Source organism: Anopheles merus, unplaced genomic scaffold (assembly GCF_017562075.2).
Source record: "Anopheles merus strain MAF unplaced genomic scaffold, AmerM5.1 LNR4000199, whole genome shotgun sequence".
Taxonomy (NCBI): domain Eukaryota; kingdom Metazoa; phylum Arthropoda; class Insecta; order Diptera; family Culicidae; genus Anopheles; species Anopheles merus.
In genome coordinates this window covers 8,773-17,544 of record NW_024427779.1, presented here as the reverse complement: position 1 = coordinate 17,544, position 8,772 = coordinate 8,773, and positions in this window count along the sequence as shown.

Here is an 8,772-nt window from a genome sequence, read left to right as displayed (position 1 = left end):
ATGCTGTGGCCTGCATTACCCGTAGCAACAATTGAAGTCCGGATTCCAATTCGTCCAGCAGCAAGGGACCAGTTTTTCTCTCCATCGTAGAAGAGGTCACACGGAGCCTGGCAGAATTAACTTTGAAGTTGTGGATGATTCTGCTAAGCCATGCGAAATGTCGCCTCGTCTTAATGAACGAATTGTGGTACTTATATTGAGCTATGAAATCTTCACAAGCGGGACCTACGGTTGCCGCTAAAGCTTGTGGTGGGGCTGCAACCTCTTCTGATATGGTCTCGTAACCATCATTGGTTTGTGGGCAGGAATCTGTAATGATAAAATTCGGACCGTTTAACCAGAATTTCATATTTTCCCCTCTAACCAATTTGCTAGCTGGAAGTCCCCTGGATACGATGTCTGCCGGGTTTAGCTTTGTTGGCACATAGTGCCAATCACATGCATTGGTCGCAGCGCATATCTTGGATACTCGATTTTTTACGAAGACGTCCCATTTCGAATTATCGGAACGTATCCAGGCTAATACGACTTGCGAGTCAGTCCACCATCTAGTTTGTTGGACTCGGGTGCCGAATACGTCCTTTATTTTCACGTAGAGTTCAGCTAGCAAGAGTGCTGCTTGGAGTTCTAGTCTGGGCAAAGTCAGTTCCTTCAGCGGTGCAACTCTTGACTTGGCACATAGGAGTCGCGATCGTCTTTCTCCATTACCATCCAAGTAGCAAACGTATATTGCACACCCATATGCTTTTGTTGAGGCATCACAAAAACCATAGATGGTACTATTTTCTGCTTCACTTGGCAGCGCCATTCTTGGGATGTGTAGCTGCCGAAGGACTGGTAGTTGAGCCGCAAACTCGTTCCACTTAGCAAGGGCATGAGGTGGTACAGTTTCGTCCCATGTAAGATTGTCGCGCCATAGATTTTGCATGAGGATTTTTGCGGTGATGATCACGGGTTGCAGGATTCCAACTGGATCGTAAAGTTTGGCAATTCTTGCCACTAAGCATCGTTTGGTCATGGAGTTTACGGGCAGGTGGCAATCATTGTCAATGATAAGCTGGAACGTGTCTTCTGAAGGACACCACGCTAGACCCAGCATTTTGATAGCCTGTCTGTCGCCGATTTGCACCGGAGAGTCAAGGTGTTCTTCTGGCACATCATGTACTACTGCAGGGACATTGGATGCCCATTTCCGTATTGGCATTCCTCTATTCATAAGTGCCCGTTCAATCCCGCGGGTAAGCACACGTAATTCGTCCGGAGTCGCAGCACCCAAGGACAGGTTATCCACGTAGAATGAGCGCTGAATGGCGTCAGCGATTTCCGGATTGGATGAACGCACTTCCTCGCCCGCCTCATATAACGCTCTACACGCAAGATACGACGAGGAGGCCTCGCCGTAAGTGACGGTACGGAGCCGATACATTTGAGCGGTATCTCTTGCATCTTCGCGCCATAATATGCACTGCATCCAGGTGTCCGAGTCAGCTACCCAGATTTGGCGATACATCTTCGCAATGTCCGCTGTAACCACCACTGTCTGCGTCCGAAAATGCAACCATAAGTGAAGGAGATCCGGTTGTATAACTGGCCCGATGGCTTGTAGGTCGTTAAGCGAAATTCCAGTGGTGGACTTCGCACTCGCGTCAAAGACTACTCGCAGCTTCGTGGTTGTAGAATCTGGTTTTATCACACACGAATGTGGGATAACGTATCGAACCTTATGTAGTTCGTCTGCCGGTACAGGAGTCATGTGTCTTAGCTCAAGATATTCGCGCATGAACTTTCGGTACTCCTCGTAAGTATCTTCATGCCGAGACAGCTTCCGCTCGAGTGATAATAGTCGTCGTTGAGCCTGTTCGATGGAGTCTCCCAGTTGTGTCAACTCCCCCCGTAGGGGAATCCGGACGACGTATCGACCATCCTCAGCAATCTTCGTGTGAGCTCTGAAATGTTCCTCGAGCTCATGGTCTTGTAAAGCTAGCCGGTCTGGGACGTCAGGTGGCAGTTCTTCCACCTTCCAAAAACGCTCAAGGCTCACTTCCAGGTCGTCAATATAGGTCGCCTAATGACAACTCCGCGGGTGGAGATTAGTGGAGGTCATATTGCATAGCAACCCTCCAACTATCCAACCGAATTTGGTGTTTTGTAAAGTGAGTCCATTGGGCAAGCGATGAAGTCCTGCACCGAGCGAGTCATAGCATATTCCGGCCCCTAATATCGCATCAACTGGCCCTGTATGACTGAAGTTTTCATCGGCGAGTCGCTTGCCAGGTGGGAGGCTCAGTTCGTCCTGCTTGATTGTGCGATGGGGTTGCGCACTGAGTTCCGGTATGATGTAGAAATTGGAGCTAAAACGATAGGATCCATTAATTGCTATGACTTTTGTACGAATTTTATTCGATACAGGGAGTTTACCACTTATCCCCATTAGCGTAATTTTCTCAGACAGTAACGGTAACCTCAACCGTTTCACAGCGGACGCCGTGATGGCTTGGATTTGGCACCCAGAATCTAGCAGGCAACGGATTCGTTGCCACTCCCCCAGGCCGTCTTGAATAAGCACCGCAACAGTTGCTAGCAAAACGTGGTTGGCAAGGTTAGAGACGTCACGAGATGACGCACCAGACAGATGCATTGAACCACACGTAGCGGAACGCTGGGCAGCTGGAGCCATCCTCACTGCTAGGGGATGGCTTAGATTGGAACAGGGGGATACGATACCACCATCATCCATTGCAGGGGAAGATGCGCGCACACTTAGCAATGGCTGAGCAGAGCGGGAACGCAATACACCACGCGGCGACGAAACGGACCGAGCGCGTGGATCGACCATCGCTGAAAGCACGGCACCAGTGCTTGGGGATGGCGGCACGGAGCGGGAACGCGGGGACGGCAGCACGGAGCAAGAACGCCGGACACCACGTGGATCGGCCATCGCTGAAAGCACGGCACTAGTGCTTGTGAATGGCGGCACGGAGCGGGAACGCGGGGACAGCAGCACGGAGCAGGAACGCCGGACACCACGTGGATCGGCCATCGCCGAAAGCACGGCACTAGTGCTTGTGGATGGCGGCACGGAGCGGGAACGCGGGGACGGCAGCACGGAGCAGGAGCGCCGGACACCACGTGGATCGGCCATCGCTGAAAGCACGGCACTAATGCTTGTGGATGGCGGCATGGAGCGGGAACGCGGCGACGGAGGCACGGAGTAGGAACGCCGGACACCACGTGAATCGGCCATCGCTGAAAGCACGGCACTAGTGCTTGTGAATGGCGGCACGGAGCGGGAACGCGGGGACGGCAGCACGGAGCAGGAACGCCGGACACCACGTGGATCGGCCATCGCTGAAAGCACGGCACTAGTGCTTGTGGATGGCGGCACGGAGCGGGAACGCGGGGACGGCAGCACGGAGCAGGAGCGCCGGACACCACGTGGATCGGCCATCGCTGAAAGCACGGCACTAATGCTTGTGGATGGCGGCATGGAGCGGGAACGCGGCGACGGAGGCACGGAGTAGAAACGCCGGACACCACGTGGATCGGCCATCGCTGAAAGCACGGCACTAGTGCTTGTGAATGGCGGCACGGAGCGGGAACGCGGGGACGGCAGCACGGAGCAGGAACGCCGGACACCACGTGGATCGGCCATCGCTGAAAGCACGGCACTAGTGCTTGTGGATGGCGGCACGGAGCGGGAACGCGGCGACGGAGGCACGGAGCAGGAACGCAGGACACCACGTGGATCGGCCATCGCTGAAAGCACGGCACTAGTGCTTGTGGATGGCGGCACGGAGCGGGAACGCGGGGACGGCAGCACGGAGCAGGAACGCCGGACACCACGTGGATCGGCCATCGCTGAAAGCACGGCACTAATGCTTGTGGATGGCGGCACGGAGCGGGAACGCGGCGACGGAGGCACGGAGTAGGAACGCCGGACACCACGTGGTGGCGAAACGGAATGTGGTTGTCACTTCGCAGCTTCGGAAGATTTCACGTGCAAAAGAGTATGATGCTTTTGTCTACACACTTGGCATCTTTTGTTGCTGGGGCACTGCGAAGCGGGGTGCTGGCTGGAAAGGCAATTCACGCACTTGCCTTTGCTCATCACGTAGTTGATGCGTTCACATTCCGACCGAACCTGCAACTCTGGACACAGCGGGCCCGTGTGGCCCGGCTTGTCGCACGCATAGCAGCGTCGCGTGCCTGGCTGGTGATCCACCGAGCTGTATCTAGTTCGCTGGGTTTGCGGGGTTGGCGTCTGACTGGTACTTACTGTATCCACCGTGGCTACGAATGCCGCACGTATTGGGCGCTTGCTACTAGTAGAAGCGCGGTCAGGACGGGACGCGGCGCTTTTCCGCGGCTCATAGTAGAGCGAACTCGACAACCTATCGAGCTCGTCGCGCAGTTCCTTCCACGTCGGAATGGTGTGGACGTCCAGCCTACGGGATATTCTGGTTATGGTTTCATCGTCTAGCTTGGACATAACCAGGCTCACCAGCATTCCATCCTCCACCACGGTAGGCCGTTGTCCGCTTGCGCCTGCAATTTGCTTCGCTGCGGAGGTTGATGTTTCGACCACATCTATTATCCGCATAAGCCCGTTGGAAGACGCCACAGTCATTTTTGGAAGGTCTCTGAGATAGTTAAAGTGGCTGAGGAAAGCTACCCGTTTCTTGTAGAACCTTTCCTCCAACTTACTCCATGCCCTTTCGAAGGGCATGCCAGCGTTTTCGAAGGCTTCGCAACTGTTCCGCGCAATATCGCACCGATCGAAACACTTTATAAGGAACGCGTACCGCTCCGCATCACCTGTCACCGACAATCCGCTTTTCGAACCGTCCCGCGAACGCTGGCCATTCCGAAGGATCACCGTTAAACTTCGGAAGTTCGATACGCGGAAGGTGATCGGAGCGGTAAGGGGTTGATGCAACTGTTACATCTAACTGCGGAGTAGGCGGCACTTCCACCGCATACACTTTCCTCAGTTCGGTTTTCACTTGCGCGTAGGCCTCAACGAACGTATCGCGTCGCGGTTGCGGACCCGATATTGCTTCCAGCTGCAACAGCGCTTTGTTGCCTTCGCTCCACAATAACGCTGCGATCTCATCCTTACTCTTAGCCATTTGCTGGCTCAATCTACCTTCGCGCACTTGCGATAAAATGTTTTGCAGCGCACTTTCTAGGCCTGTCAGTTGGCGAGTCGCTTCCAACTTGATCCGCTGGTTTTCGTCTGCTGTTTGATCCTCCGTCGGCATATTGCCTTCTTTTCACTAGCACGTAGCACAACTCACTATTACTTCACCTTTTTCACGTAGCAATATCACGTCGGGGTCACCAAATGTTCTTTCACGAAGTCGCAAAAAAAAAAATAAAAAACACTAGGACGTAGAATGTTTTTAAAACGTTATAATGCTATCATTTATTCCACTCAACTACACGTATATGAATGATCGATCGATCCGCTGATCGATCGCACGAAGCCCACGATAGCCGATTCCCCAGGATGCTGAGAGAGAATTTATGCACAAAATTCTCTCTCACGCACGCTCTCACATGACGTATCGATAACCTGACGTGGGGACACGAGGTTATCAGGTCAAAGTGCGTTTCGGAACGCAAGCGCAATCTTTCGAAACGCATTCGAAAGATGCTGTTCAAAACCGGTGACCGTTTCCCCGTTGACGGTTTCGAACCTCATCGATTTACATGACCACTTGCATTTTCATCAAAATTTCAACCATGGCCATATGGATGGAGGGGAAAGTTGGACATTCCTTCAAATGACCATAACTTCGTAACCATGTGTCCTAGCGAGAAGATTAAGACAGTTTTGGAAAGGTATTGAAGCGGTCTTCTAAAGCCGCACATGGGTTCTACGATTAAACTCACGGATAGTCTTGTAAATGGGCTCTGAATGCATTTTACTCGGGAAAACCTATCAATTTTAGCATGCGTATATAGTGCACTATGACCCATTTTGAGACCTTTTCATCGCCAAGATCCTTATTATTGTGTTCCAGGGCTTTGGTTTGGTTATTCAAGAAGCCTCAATGATATAAGAACGATAATGGTTGACCTTGCAATTTCGTCAAAATTTCAACCCTGGCCATATGGATGGATGGGAAAGTTGGACATTCCTTCAAATGGCCATAACTTCGTAACCATGTGTCCTAGCGAGACGATTAAGACAGTTTTGGAAAGGTATTGAAGCGGTCTTCTAAAGCCGCACATGGGTTCTACGATTAAACTCACGGATAGTCTTGTAAATGGGCTCTGAATGCATTTAACTCGGGAAAACCTATCAATTTTAGCATGCGTATATAGTGCACTATGACCCATTTTGAGACCTTTTCATCGCCAAGATCCTTATTATTGTGTTCCAGGGCTTTGGTTTGGTTATTCAAGAAGCCTCAATGATATAAGAACGATAATGGTTGACCTTGCATTTTCGTCAAAATTTCAACCATGGCCATATGGATGGAGGGGAAAGTTGGACATTCCTTCAAATGGCCATAACTTCGTAACCATGTGTCCTAGCGAGACGATTAAGACAGTTTTGGAAAGGTATTGAAGCGGTCTTCTGAAGCCGCACATGGGTTCTACGATTAAACTCACGGATAGTCTTGTAAATGGGCTCTGAATGCATTTTACTCGGGAAAACCTATCAATTTTAGCATGCGTATATAGTGCACTATGACCCATTTTGAGACTTTTTCATCGCCAAGATCCTTATTATTGTGTTCCAGGGCTTTGGTTTGGTTATTCAAGAAGCCTCAATGATATAAGAACGATAATGGTTGACCTTGCATTTTCGTCAAAATTTCAACCATGGCCATATGGATGGATGGGAAAGTTGGACATTCCTTCAAATGGCCATAACTTCGTAACCATGTGTCCTAGCGAGACGATTAAGACAGTTTTGGAAAGGTATTGAAGCGGTCTTCCAAAGCCGCACATGGGTTCTACGATTAAACTCACGGATAGTCTTGTAAATGGGCTCTGAATGCATTTTACTCGGGAAAACCTATCAATTTTAGCATGCGTATATAGTGCACTATGACCCATTTTGAGACTTTTTCATCGCCAAGATCCTTATTATTGTGTTCCAGGGCTTTGGTTTGGTTATTCAAGAAGCCTCAATGATATAAGAACGATAATGGTTGACCTTGCATTTTCGTCAAAATTTCAACCATGGCCATATGGATGGAGGGGAAAGTTGGACATTCCTTCAAATGGCCATAACTTCGTAACCATGTGTCCTAGCGAGACGATTAAGACAGTTTTGGAAAGGTATTGAAGCGGTCTTCTAAAGCCGCACATGGGTTCTACGATTAAACTCACGGATAGTCTTGTAAATGGGCTCTGAATGCATTTTACTCGGGAAAACCTATCAATTTTAGCATGCGTATATAGTGCACTATGACCCATTTTGAGACTTTTTCATCGCCAAGATCCTTATTATTGTGTTCCAGGGCTTTGGTTTGGTTATTCAAGAAGCCTCAATGATATAAGAACGATAATGGTTGACCTTGCATTTTCGTCAAAATTTCAACCATGGCCATATGGATGGATGGGAAAGTTGGACATTCCTTCAAATGGCCATAACTTCGTAACCATGTGTCCTAGCGAGACGATTAAGACAGTTTTGGAAAGGTATTGAAGCGGTCTTCTAAAGCCGCACATGGGTTCTACGATTAAACTCACGGATAGTCTTGTAAATGGGCTCTGAATGCATTTTACTCGGGAAAACCTATCAATTTTAGCATGCGTATATAGTGCACTATGACCCATTTTGAGACTTTTTCATCGCCAAGATCCTTATTATTGTGTTCCAGGGCTTTGGTTTGGTTATTCAAGAAGCCTCAATGATATAATAACGATAATGGTTGACCTTGCATTTTCGTCAAAATTTCAACCATGGCCATATGGATGGAGGGGAAAGTTGGACATTCCTTCAAATGGCCATAACTTCGTAACCATGTGTCCTAGCGAGACGATTAAGACAGTTTTGGAAAGGTATTGAAGCGGTCTTTTAAAGCCGCACATGGGTTCTACGATTAAACTCACGGATAGTCTTGTAAATGGGCTCTGAATGCATTTTACTCGGGAAAACCTATCAATTTTAGCATGCGTATATAGTGCACTATGACCCATTTTGAGACTTTTTCATCGCCAAGATTCTTATTATTGTGTTCCAGGGCTTTGGTTTGGTTATTCAAGAAGCCTCAATGATATCAGAACGATAATGGTTGACCTTGCATTTTCGTCAAAATTTCAACCATGGCCATATGGATGGAGGGGAAAGTTGGACATTCCTTCAAATGACCATAACTTCGTAACCATGTGTCCTAGCGAGAAGATTAAGACAGTTTTGGAAAGGTATTGAAGCGGTCTTCTAAAGCCGCACATGGGTTCTACGATTAAACTCACGGATAGTCTTGTAAATGGGCTCTGAATGCATTTTACTCGGGAAAACCTATCAATTTTAGCATGCGTATATAGTGCACTATGACCCATTTTGAGACTTTTTCATCGCCAAGATCCTTATTATTGTGTTCCAGGGCTTTGGTTTGGTTATTCAAGAAGCCTCAATGATATAAGAACGATAATGGTTGACCTTGCAATTTCGTCAAAATTTCAACCCTGGCCATATGGATGGATGGGAAAGTTGGACATTCCTTCAAATGGCCATAACTTCGTAACCATGTGTCCTAGCGAGACGATTAAGACAGTTTTGGAAAGGTATTGAAGCGGTCTTCTAAAGCC